The sequence below is a fragment of the Phyllostomus discolor genome, chromosome 14, assembly GCF_004126475.2.
Source record: "Phyllostomus discolor isolate MPI-MPIP mPhyDis1 chromosome 14, mPhyDis1.pri.v3, whole genome shotgun sequence".
Lineage (NCBI taxonomy): Eukaryota > Metazoa > Chordata > Mammalia > Chiroptera > Phyllostomidae > Phyllostomus > Phyllostomus discolor.
The window spans coordinates 8364981-8377773 of NC_040916.2; the positions used below are offsets into that span (position 1 = coordinate 8364981).

Below are 12793 nucleotides of genomic sequence, written 5' to 3' on the forward strand. Positions count from 1 at the left end.
AATGTGTGACTATGGCAAAGGGTGAAAGCAAAAGAAAGAACGGATAAGGGAAAATGCAGAAAGTGGGGAAAGGCTGCAGAGGTGTATAGCTCGTCTTCTAGCTGTCAACAGCTGGATGGTTTAAGCAGCAGATGGCATGTTGACAGCGATCACCAGGAGCACTCACTCTGCCTTGCCTTCCAGTGGTGAGGAACTGGAACACACTCTGGGGGACAGCTGCAGAGGCCAACACAGTAAGCAAGGAGTAGAAAACCAAGCAATTCTAAAAGGGCTGGAAGAACTGACAGTGTTTATCAAGAAGCAAAAAACTATGTAGCTTAACAGTCATAGCTGCCTTCGAATGTTTTCAGAACAACAGTTAGATTTTTTTTTTGTCATGAACCTTTCTTTAGAGGACTGGGCTGGGAATAGTGAGGCGAATGTCACAAGCAAGCATATTTTGACTCCTGAAAAGGCAGAACTTTCTAACAGTCCAAGCTGTCTGAAAGGATCCAGGCTACTATGTTCAGAGTTGGTAAGCTTCCTACAGTGTTCCAACACCAGCACATCACTCTCGTCAGGAGTGCTGGTGAGGGCACTAGTTCGTTAGAGCTGACTGCACATTGGTGGCCTTCTCCGAGGCTAAGATTCCATGATGACAATCACAAATGCAGGTATGTTAAGGGTCCAGGAAGGTAACATCAGTGAATAAAGTGCCTACATAAGAAAGCAGGGTGACAGAGAGGGCCTGGTTATACAACCAGTTTATAATAATATTCACACCTATTTTTTAAAATTAAGCAACATATGAGTCCAATAAAACCTGCCTGTGGACCTCATTTGTTCTGCCGGACTTCAGTCTGTGCCTTCAGGCTGTTTTATAAGTCCTGATAGATTGGGGTCTAAGTCTTCTCGATCTACGTGTCACCTACGCACACTGACTATAGGCCAGTTCTCCCACTGTAGGCCTCAGTTTCCTCATTTGTTCTAGGAGCGGCTTAGGCTGAGCCTTGCTTGAGGTCCAGTTTATTTCCCCCCTGCAGGCAAAAGCAGAACCCAGGAAGACAGAATACAAGCTCAGTAGACAGGAAGCCCTCTTCTCATTTGTCTTTATGACTTAAAAGGGTACCGCTCACTTACAGAACTCTCTACCAGGATGAATAGAAATGAGCTTTTTGACACAAGGACTATGTCATAATCAAATTTCTTGTTTTTTTATTCCTATCTTAATATTAAAAATATATTTAAAAGTACAGAGAGTAATCCATCTAAAATCCAAGTACCCTAAAGAGAATTAATAAATTGTCTATGGGCACATATATCTTTTTTTATAATAAAACATTAAAGGTGTGACTACATCTTCTCATTATGACTCTGTGGTCCCATTCATCTGTAGAAGCAGCCACTATTGTGAAGTTAGTTTGAACTCTACCCGTTGTGTATTCACACTTTGACTAAACTGTATGTAGGTACCACAAATATAAACAATACGTAGTCATTTTATGTCCTAAAAGCTTACATAAATGTATTATACTCTGCACAGCTACATGTACTACAAAGTACTTTCACTCAACAGTGCAATCTTGCCCTGGCTGGCATAGCTCAGTGGATTGAGCGCCAGCTGGGAACCAAAGTGTCCCAGGTTTGATTCCCAGCCAGGGTAAATTCCTGGGTTGCAGGCCATAACCCCCAGCAACTGCACATTGATGTTTCTCTCTCTCTCTCTCTCTCTCTCTCTCTCTCTCTCTCTCTCTCTCTCTCTCTCCCTCCCTCCCTTCCCTCTCTAAAAATAAATAAATAAAATCTTTAAAAAAACAGTGCAATCTTACGGATTCATCTAAGTTGATACACATACATGTACTTCATTCATTTTAATTGCTAAATGACATTACATCCTATTAATATGCAATTTATTTTCCCATTAATTTAAACTCTTTCCAATCATTTACCTTAAAAGTGCATTGAAGTTTGTTATGTAAATTTTGTTTATGTGTGACTATCCCTCGGACTATGCGGAACTGCTGGGTTATCAGATGCCCGCAGTGTCAGTTGCACCAGATATTGCCCATGGGCTCTCCAAACTTGTGTGACAGCTGCCACTGCGTCCCACAGGGTATGGGCTTCTGTTTTGTCAAATACGCTCTCCATTTGGTATTCTCAGACTTTTAAAATTTGGCCAATCTGATAGGTCGAGAAATATCATTCAGGTTTTAAATTACGTTTCTCTGATTAATAAAGTTGAGCATATTTTCATTGTCATTGTCAATTCAGTTCCTTTTTCCATGAATGACTTGTTTGCATCTTTAGCTTGTTGTTTAACTGGATTAGTTTTCTCTTTTCAGGGGAGACGCAATTCTACATGGTGGTCAGCAACGAGCACTTCAGAGCTGATCAGCTTGGGTTTTAATTCCACATGTGTCGCTGATTGTTGTGTGTACTTGCAGGTGTTACTTAACCTACCTGTTGGCTCTGTTTCTTCATCTGTAAAACTGAGATAGGATTATTGTTGTGATTAAGTTAATGTACAGTAATCAGTGAGAGCAGACCTTGGAGTATAGTTATCGTACAGGCGGAAAGTACTCCTTATATATTCTGATAAATTCTTTGTCTATAATGCATTTTGCAAAAACATTTGTCTTCTGGCTTTGTTAATTCTTGTTATGCAGACTTTCACATTTTTAATGTAAATTTATCCATTTTCTTTATAATTTATGCTTTCCCCCAAGTATAGAAATATGTTTTCTTCACAGATTCATAAAGTTGTCCTTTTATATCTTATTTTAAAATAATTTTAACAAAGTTAGGCCTTTAATTTACCTGGAATTTGTACTTATATAGTAGAGTTAATGCTCTAATTCTCTTTTCTTTTAATACATAGAACAAATTATTCTAATAAGTTCTGATTTTTGAGGGCACCTCTATTGTAAATTGAATTTCCATATAAGACAAGGTCTATTTCTAAGCTCTCAAGTCTGTCTAATAAATCTATTTTTAACCCTGCAAAATACCGTATTGTTTTAATAATTTAAATACAATTAAATAATTAAAATAATTCTTGATATCCAAGAGAGTAAATTCTCCTAGTTCTTCTTAATTGTCCTACATATTCCTGAACATTTACTTATACACAGTAATATTAAAATAAGTTAATCAAATTTCTTATAAAGGATTTATTGGGAACTTCTTTTGCAATTACACTAAATTTGTAGGTCAATTTGGAGAATAATTTACAGCATATTTTCATGCTGGTGACCTTCGTATATGCATAAATAAAATATTTTTGACTCTGCATGGTTTTAAATTATCTTCCATAAAAGCATTAAACACCATTTGTTAGATTTTTTTTCCCCTTAGCAACCATGTAAATTTGAAAGCAATCGTCAATGGAATCTTTTTAAAATAGCATTTTCTATGTACTAATTACTGGCGAATAAAATCTCACATTATAATCATTTTTGTATGTTGATCTTATTTCCAGTAAACGTCCCCAACATTTTTATTCTAAATGGTTTGTCTGAGGATTCTTTTGTATTTTTTATGCAAACAATGATATCATCTGCAAATAACAGTTGTGCCTCTTTCTTTACAATAATTATATAATTTAATTCTCTTTCTTGCATTTTTGAACAAGCCAGAGCTTCCCATAATGGCTATATAAAAGTGGTTTGAGTAACTAGTCTCTTCTCTTGAGTTTAATGTAAATGCTTCTCAAATTTGACCCTTAAGGATAGCATTGCCATGGGTTAGGTGCTCTTAATCAGATTAAGCACATTTCTTTCTGTTGTTGATACCTTGGGTTTTTCCCCTTAATTTACAAAGAGCTATTGACTTTTACAGAATATTTTTTTACACCCATTGAGATGCTTACATTTTTTCTATTTTCAGTTAATATGTTGACTTATATAGATTTTATTTTTATCTATTTTATTTCTACTGTTAGTGTGTCTTTATATTCTTGGAATAAACTCTTGTTATCATGGTACAATCTAAGTCCAATTCTGGATTTGCTATAATGTTATCATGATTTGTTCATCTACACCATAGTAAGATTGGACAATAAATATCATGTCTTGTGCTCTCTATACCTAATTTGACATCACTTGATAGGTGGTTTGCACTCTTCATTCAATGAAACAGATTGTATAAGGTAGGGATTATGAATTACAATTTTTGGAAAAATATCTCCATAAAATATGTAGGCTTAATGTCCTTTGTAGGAAGAATTTTTTACCACTGATTCAATTATTTTTACCATGGATGGTTATTTTTCCAACAAATGTTTAGTAGAGTCCAATTTTATTGATGCTATTGTACTATAGTGAGATAAATGTTTTGTATGATATCAATTATTTAAAAGTTTTTGTGACCTTTTGTGAACTCATGTATGATTAACTTTCTGAAATAAAGCATGCATGTTTTAAAAATGTATGTGCTCTCTACTTCTTGGATATAAAAATATAGCTATTCTATGTTATGTATATGACATTATGTTACATCACTTATGTCATTTGAGAAAGAATGACTGTTTTCAAATCTTTTGCATTGTTACAATATTGATCTCCTGATCTATTAGTTTCTAAAATGTGTTAAAATCTTTACACAAGTATTTCTAGATTTCTTCTTGTAATTTTACCAGCATATATAATATATATATGTATATAAATTCATGACAGTTACAGTTTCAGCTATATTATCAGTATATTATGTTGGTACAGCTTGAATTCTCTGGGAAACAGACACCCAGATAACAATTATCTGCAAGATGTTTATTAGGGAGGAGTCCTGGAATCAAAACCTGCAGAAGGGCAGGGAAAGAAATGGGATTGTGCAGAAGGAGATGTTAAGCTGTGATACAGTCTCAATAAAGACCTAAGAGGACCCCATGGGGAGCTCTGGAGGTGGGTAGTCCTTCAGAGTTATCCCAGTTCAGGCAAGGATGCCAGAACTTAATTCCCTTGGTCTGATCTGATTGGATTCAGGCTACCCTGGAAAGAACTGTGCCTTTGAATGAGACAGGATTTCAGTAGAGGCAATTAATTCTCCAATAGAGGCTTATCGTTGAGAGCTGCCTTCCATACTAGGAGCTTGAGAAGTAAGCCCTTCATTACTAAAGAGTTATCTGGGCAGAACGTTACAGTACTTACCACAGTCCACCCCTTATGCTGCTCAGATGCACTTTATCATTTGGATTCTGGGGCACTCTTCTAGCATTCCAGTGGGCTTCTAATCCTGGGGAGAAGCATTAGTGTGATAAACTATAGTCCCCACCCTTGGAGCTTATCCAGGACGAATAACTTAGCCTTATTATCTCCTTTCTCTAGTAAAAATTAATTCCTCTTATCCTCACCTACCACCTTTTGTGGCTTTGGAAATGTACCTGGTGAGGTGAATCAGATCTTTGTTCCTTGGGGTTGAAGTTCTTCCCTGATTCCCATGACATTCTCAGATCAGGGTTATTACACTTGTCCACTTACTGTCAAAATTTGGTAGAGGAGTACTAAAAACTATCCAAATATATCATCTGGTCGCTGAGTATATTCATCCTTCTTTCATTATGTAACACCATCCTTATCTACTCCTGCCAAAATGGTGATTCATATCACCTGCTGGTGTCTTGGCATGAGCTATTCTAAGTGCCCAGGCACCAGCCAAAAGTAGAACCCATTTAAAGCTGACAGTCTTTCACACCTCCTGGTGTTTGTTTCAGAATAGTATTCCCAGATATGTTTTCCAGGTATGGAATATAGTCTACAACCCAAAGAGTCATACCAGGCATTGTGCTTCCTTTTTAAAGCTCAGAACTAGAAGTTTCAATTACTGCTATTTGTTCTTTCTTGGGGTAGGAAGGGTGATTCTCATCATGCAGTAAATATTAGACACCTAAAATTTTACTCAGGTAGAAGGCCCTGAATCTTCATAGGCTTCATCTCCACATTCCTGAAGCACATACTTCCTAACAAAGCCTTCAACTAGCATCTGATTTTGCTCATATGGTTTCATTAGCCTTATCCTGTTATCAATATAATGAACATATGTTACATTTTATGTGTGTGTTCAAATAGTCTACATCTCTTCAGGCTATATTTTGACTGAGGGCCAAATTGCTGAAAAACAGACTTGTATCGTTTTTAAGTAAATGAAACTTTTTTCTTTTCCCAAGAACGGTAAAAAATTCATTTGCCTCGTGAATGACTACAGACCCTATATCCGATGTGCTCTTAACCTATTCTAGCAAAAACATCACATCTGCCATTAGGTCTAATGGCTGGCTGTGTTTGTAGGAATACACTCTGAATACTTCAGGATATGTTTTATACTTTTAGTGTCCAGATTGCTGAATTAAATGGAGACCTTGGAATCATCATTTCTCCATCTTTTAATGGATTTTAAAGGTGGTACTGATTTCACCCATTAACATTGGACTATGATTTCTTTTTATTTACTATCTTGAAACAGGGATGGGAGGTGAGGTAGTTCAATAAGTTTCCACTTGGCCTTTCCCCCTAGAAAGCCCTTATTCTTCAGACCAAAGAGCCAATGTGAGGGTTGTGCCAACTCCCAAATACATCTATTGCATTTGGGGTCTGGGAAAATGACCACTAGCTGGGGTCTGGGAAAATGACCACTAGCTGGGTTTACAAATACTGGGGATCCACTGCAAGCTTAGCTTGGCTATCAGACGTCCCCATTCTAACAGCAGGACCATGATGATACTTCAGCATCATTATCAATTTGGACTCTGTATCCAGCAATCTTCAAAATGCTTGAATAGTCCTCTTTGCCTAATAAGTGGCAGTAAGTCCCTTTGGGGAAGGTGTGAAGAAGCAATTACCATGTGTATTTGCCATGATGCTGTAGGGGCCTTTCTCTAAAACAGTCTCATTAGTCAATGGGGTCTGGGTCTGCAAACTGGATATTGGACAGAGGATTATAATTTTTATCAGCATGATTTCTCTTAGCCTTCTGATCATCATTCTCAATTTTTTGTAATTTTACAGATAGACTAGCACTCATATTGGTGCCCACATATTTTGTCCCTAGGGATTCCACATTCTTTTGATCATCCCCATAACTTTCTCAAAATCAGGCCCCTGGCTGATCTTTCAACCATGCCACTTAGTCTAATAATTCTGCTCACCTGGCTTCTGAGTATAAAATACTGCCACCTGGCTTCTATTGTTTGCAGTCAGAATGAACTAGTATCTCTTACTCTGTGTTAATGGAGCCTACTTCTGTAATGGCTTCTCCTACCATCAGCCCTGACTTATAGAAGAGAAGCACTACCAAACATCCTACTGAAGCTGGCACTTTTCCCACCAGTGCATTCCTTATTGTTCTGGTAAATAATGTATCCTCTTGGCCCTCTATGAGATACAGTCATCTAATGGGTTTTCTGATCTTTTACTGCATATCCACTCTAACTGGTCCAATTCTCTGAGCCTTTTAATTTCTTTTTTCCACCTCCTGTCATGACCATTCTGGCTTTTAGTCTTCACTTAATGTAGAGCATCACTTTCTCCCTGTTTCTAGATGCCATTATACCTGCTTGTTCACAGCTTCTCCTGAGGTCCTGGACAAGATATTAATTTCTGCATCCCTGTAATGTACTCCCATATTGATGAAGTCTCTTTCATTTAAATTTATGTTCCTTTTTCTTGGTCTAACAGTTTCAGAATGCAGTCCCTAGTGCACTTTTCTAGCTTCTGCTGGTCCTGAAGTTCCTTAGTTAGTCCCCTTCCCATCTCTCGTAGACTCACATATAAGAGGTCTATCCAGAAAAGCCCAAATATTGTTAATATAATGAGAATGGTTTGTATAACATTAGTGTACCCTGGCAGCCAATGAGAGTAGACTGGAATGCACATGCGTGAACAATGATGATTTCACTGTACTAGTCAGTGGGGGCAGTGGACGCCATTAGGTGAGTGTGTGTACTCTGTGGCCCTCACATTTAAAATGACTCAGTAGAGCAACAAATCTGCATCAGATTTTGCATTAAGCTTGAACATGCGTCCACAGACATTATTTTGATGATTCAGAAGGCTGCAGCTATGGGCAACTGGTGATTGGCAGATTCCTCATGACAAAGCACCTGCTCATGCATCACATCTCACGCAGAGTTTTGTGGCAAAACATCAAATCACACAGATGACTCAGCCCCCACTACAGCCTACATTTGGCAGCCTGCAACTTCTGGCGTTTCCCAAAATTAAAATCACCTTTGAAAGGGAAAAGATTTCAGACTATCAGTGAGATTCAGGAAAATATGACAGGGCAGCTGATGGCAATTGGGAGAACTGTGTGAGGTCACTGTGTGAGGTCCCAAGGTGCCTACTTTGTAGGAGACTTAGGTGTCACTGTCCTGTATACAATGTTTCTTGTACCTTGTGTCTTCTTCAATAAAGGTCTCCATTTCTCAGTGTATGACTGGATACTTTCTGGACAGGCCTTGTACTGTAACTTCCTATGGCCAGTTTATGTTTTGACTTAATCCTGGGTATTGGCTTACTGACCAAGGGGAGATGGGACAGAATCTAGGGGCAGAGTGGATGTGACATATGTTCTTTCTGCATCATCTTCAAACAAGGAGGAATGCTAGCTCTTTATAGGGAAGGGTCACTTCTGACAGCTCATTGTGTTTAGCTGTGTTTGACGATTCAAGATTTTCACCGTCATCAGTCTGGCTGTCCCTGTGTCACATGTACCAACTAGAGTCTTGACTATAGGAGAGCAGAACTTCTTAGGTTAACCTTCAGAGCTTGACTACCTTTACAATTAAGTTTTCAGCTTGATCCTGAAATTTTGTAGCCATCCTGCTATGGATGACAGCCTCTTTGTCTACCACTAAGGATGCTCCCTTGCTTTCCCTTTGGGCTTTTACTTGCTAATTAATCACTCTCAGCTTTTTGGTATGTTTTTGGGAGCAGTCAATGGAATATAGAAGTGACTGCCAAATTCACCCCTTAGAGTTATGATTTCCCTCATACTTTTCCAAATCCCAAACAATTCCAACTAATGTAGCTAACATTATTATTTCTTTTGAGTAGTATTTGCCTGGTATGTCTTTTCCTGAATTTTAAAGTTTATTTTTTTAACTTTTATGTAATTCTATGTTAAGCATTTCTGCATATAGCAGAATTTTTTATTTCCAATTTTCAATATGCCTCTCAATAGGTGAATATAATTCACTCATATTTATAGAGATTTCTGATATATGTATACTGGTAATATATACCATCTTTGACATTTTCTACTTACTACAATTTTCTTATTGGATTAGCTGCACTTTCATTATTTCCTTTTTTCCCATTAGCTGTTTTTGAGGTTAAACATTCCATTTCTCTTCATATTTACGTTTATAGTTTTAATGAACAAAATTAACCAAATGTAATACTAACCCATACTACTATCACGCTACCAAACAAAATCAGAAATATATACTGTTTTAACTATGAATTTTCCCCTCATATCATCCATGATTGTTGTAGTACAGTTTGGTTCTACTTTGGTTTGATACCATCACCCTACCACCCCACCACCCTTAGGTATATATTTGCTTCATTATCCCCACCCACATCTGAAGTCTACCACTCTGGCTTTGAATTTCCATTTCACTTCTAGGACTTTGTAATTTCTCCCCCTTCTTGTTTTCACTTTCAGCTATTCTATGTGATTCAGCTTTTGCATATGTTTGGAGCAGGATAAGAGGTTTCCCATTTCTGCTTAGTCTACCATATTGACTGGACATTTCCTTTTATTAATTTTTACTGCTTTTCAACCCGTGAAAACTATCCCATGTGTGGAAGGTCATCAAGGCCACTCATTAATTCAATAGTTATTTTATTGAGCACCTACTGAGGCCTAATGCTATAAAACAGGGAGTTAGGAGAACTTGCTTCAGTCTGAGCGATTCTGATGGTGAGGAGAGGTCATGCTTTTCCCAGGGGGCTCTTGTAATTATCTCTTTTTGTTAAATATTTCTGGAAACAAATGCACTTCTAAAAGGAGGTAGACTAAATAACTAAGAAGTTTCACTCTGTTAGAAATGACAACAAAGGGTTTTTTCCATTTCATCCTCACCTGAGAACATTTTTTATTGCTTTTAGAGAGAGGAAGGAAGAGAGAGAGAGAAACATTAATTGGTTGCCTACCATACACACCCAAACCAAGGATGAATGTACCCTAACATGGGATTGCCTGCACCCAGGCTGGTATCGGACCTACAACCTAAGCATGTGCCCTGAATGGGAATCGAACCCATACCCTAAGTTTACAGGATGATGCTCTTACCAAATGAGCCACATGGGCCAGGGAAACAGCAGAGTTTTGAATCTCTGAAGTAACCAGACTCAGGAAAACCCTGTTCAATTGAGATTCACCAAGAAATTGAAACTTTATTTCAGCCAAGAGATTCCACCTCACTTTTCATCCACCCTTCCTCTCCCCTATCCTCCAATGCACCAAGAATTTCAGCAGAGTTCTCTATTTCTCTCTCTCTGGGAAAGCTCTAGGGAACCAAGAAATGGTTAGGAATTGGCAGTGGTGGGGCTCAGGGCTCTGGATGTCCACATGAAGTCCAACAGTCAGACACTGGCTTTGAAAAATCTCATCCCTCCACAGCTTTGATGTGGCCCCACTTAGCCCTAAGGGATCTGTGCCTGATCAGGTATGAAGTCAGCTCAAGTGTTGTTTTACTTTCATGTTATATTTCTCATTGTTTACAGTATCTGTCTCTGCCTCCTAGAGGCCTTCGACCACTGAGTAAAAACATGCAGGAAATCAATGTGTCTTGAGTAATATGCTAAGCCTCCCTGGGAGGTGCAGCAAAGCAATTAAAAACAAAAACAACAACAAGGAGAGTCAGTCTGTAAGTGTATGTTTTCCTCTCTCAACACCTTTCTCCAGAAACTCTTGACCTTCATCAGACTCCTCCTGGAGCTGGCCCACCGGCTCTCTGGAGCTCCCTGACGGGTCCCAGGTGGTGAATACCATCCACTTCTTGTTAAAGTTCTGCTATGAGCAGGAACTGGATACAGCCTCTGAGAGCTTGTTTTCTATCAGCCCTCTGACACTCTGTCCTTCACAGAGGCCCAATAATTGGGGCCTCATGGGTCTTGAACTACAAACACTTCCCCACTTACTCCCCAAAGATATTTTTTTTTCCTTTTTACAAAACAAAGGTTTGTGACTAAACTTTTTCTTTCCCACACCCAAGATAGGCATAAAAGCTCATCATATCTTTTTTCTGGTCTTTGGTTGAAAAATAAGTGTCCTTCTAAATATTTTTACTGCCCTCAGCTAAGTGTCCAAAAGAACTTTAGGTTTACCAAGTGAATTATTTCCTTGTGCCATGTTGTTTGGGAAAAGATTATACATTTAAAGATATGAAATAAAATGTCATTGTAACTCTCCTTCCACACTAATTTGTTTGATATTGTGATAAATAATGATGATGATAATGACATAATAACAATAGCTAAATATTAACTATATGTGTACCTAGACTTGCAAATTTTTCACATGAATTGTCTATGTTCTACCTCACAACAACTCTATGAAGTAATTACTACTAATTTCACCTGGTTAAAGATGGGAAAGTAATTATTACTAATTTCACCTGTTTGAAGAGGCTGAATAAGATGAATTATCTTACCACAAGTCACACAGGTAGACGGTGATGCTCAAGCTTGAACTTCGTAACTCATATTTGTAACCACCGTATTTGCTACCTTCTGAACATCCAGAAAATATTTCTTTAGGCCAAGCTCAGTACCCGAGTCACCACAATTAGAGAAACAACTTTACTGGTGGTAGCAAAGGATTTACACAAAAACAGAACAGAGACTTAGGAAATCAGGCAAAATTTGACAAAGTATTTCCATAGAGAGACTGAATGAGCAAAGGCAAAGATCATAAATCAATAGCAGCATGATGTCAGCAAGGTGTTATACTAGGAGACTCCAATGTTCATCCCTCTCACAAAAACAATAAATAAGCAACTATGACCCAGTGAAAATATCTCTAAGAAAGCTCCAGTCTACAATGAAGAAGCCATAGAAGTAGCAGTAGAAATCCTATAAAGCTCAAACAACAGAGGATGGCCACCTAAGAAATTATAGGAAGCAATTATCTGTGTCACTGTGCTCCTAGTCCAAGGCATCTCAGTGCCAAGAAGGGTTCACTTGGAGAAATTTCACTGCATGGAGAAAAGGAGAGCAAGAGAACCCCAGAAAGTTTTATTAACTTTTGTTACTGAGGACCCCCTGCCTGTCTTCACAAATATTAAATCTATAAGACCAGAGCTGCTACTACTCTGCACCGTGCCCTCATGTCCCAAGTCACAGCTTTGACTCACCATTACCAGGTATGGGGTAACTCAGGACATGGCCCCTCCACAGCTTCAGAAAACAGGTGGATGCCTGGCCAGGAGCCATAGGGAATAAGGAAAACTGTCTGTATCTAGAGGTCCCATGTCTCTCAAGGCCCCCATGTCTCAAGGCTCCTGTGTTTATTACAAAAGTGTAGAATTTTCACACGGTACTCCCTCCCTAACACTATCTAAGTAGCATCAAGGCTGGAGGCATGGCACAGTCTTTCCCGCATGGGTCCATTGCCATTGGTGCACTCCCCTGTGAGTAATAAACAGCATGTTCACAGCATGTGCATATCTACTGGCTCTCCAGGTAGTTTCTTTCAGAATACCATGAACACAAGTACAGCTCCCCAGTTTGTAGCTCCTACATTACACCAGGGCTGAGCTGCTCTGTTTCATTGGTGAATTCTACCAAATATTTTTAAAACATAATACTAATAC

The 12793-nt window shown here is 38.4% G+C and overlaps 1 long non-coding RNA gene across 1 annotated transcript; it reads right to left on the minus strand.

Annotated features, from left to right (window-relative positions):
• Window positions 1-376: 376 nt before the first annotated feature.
• LOC118498163 lies at window positions 377-12006 on the minus strand. The gene is made up of 3 exons (XR_004900683.1): window positions 11633-12006; window positions 5124-5208; window positions 377-696 (listed from the first exon to the last, which is right to left on the minus strand). It is a non-coding gene; the product is annotated as an uncharacterized LOC118498163 (long non-coding RNA).
• Window positions 12007-12793: the final 787 nt, after the last annotated feature.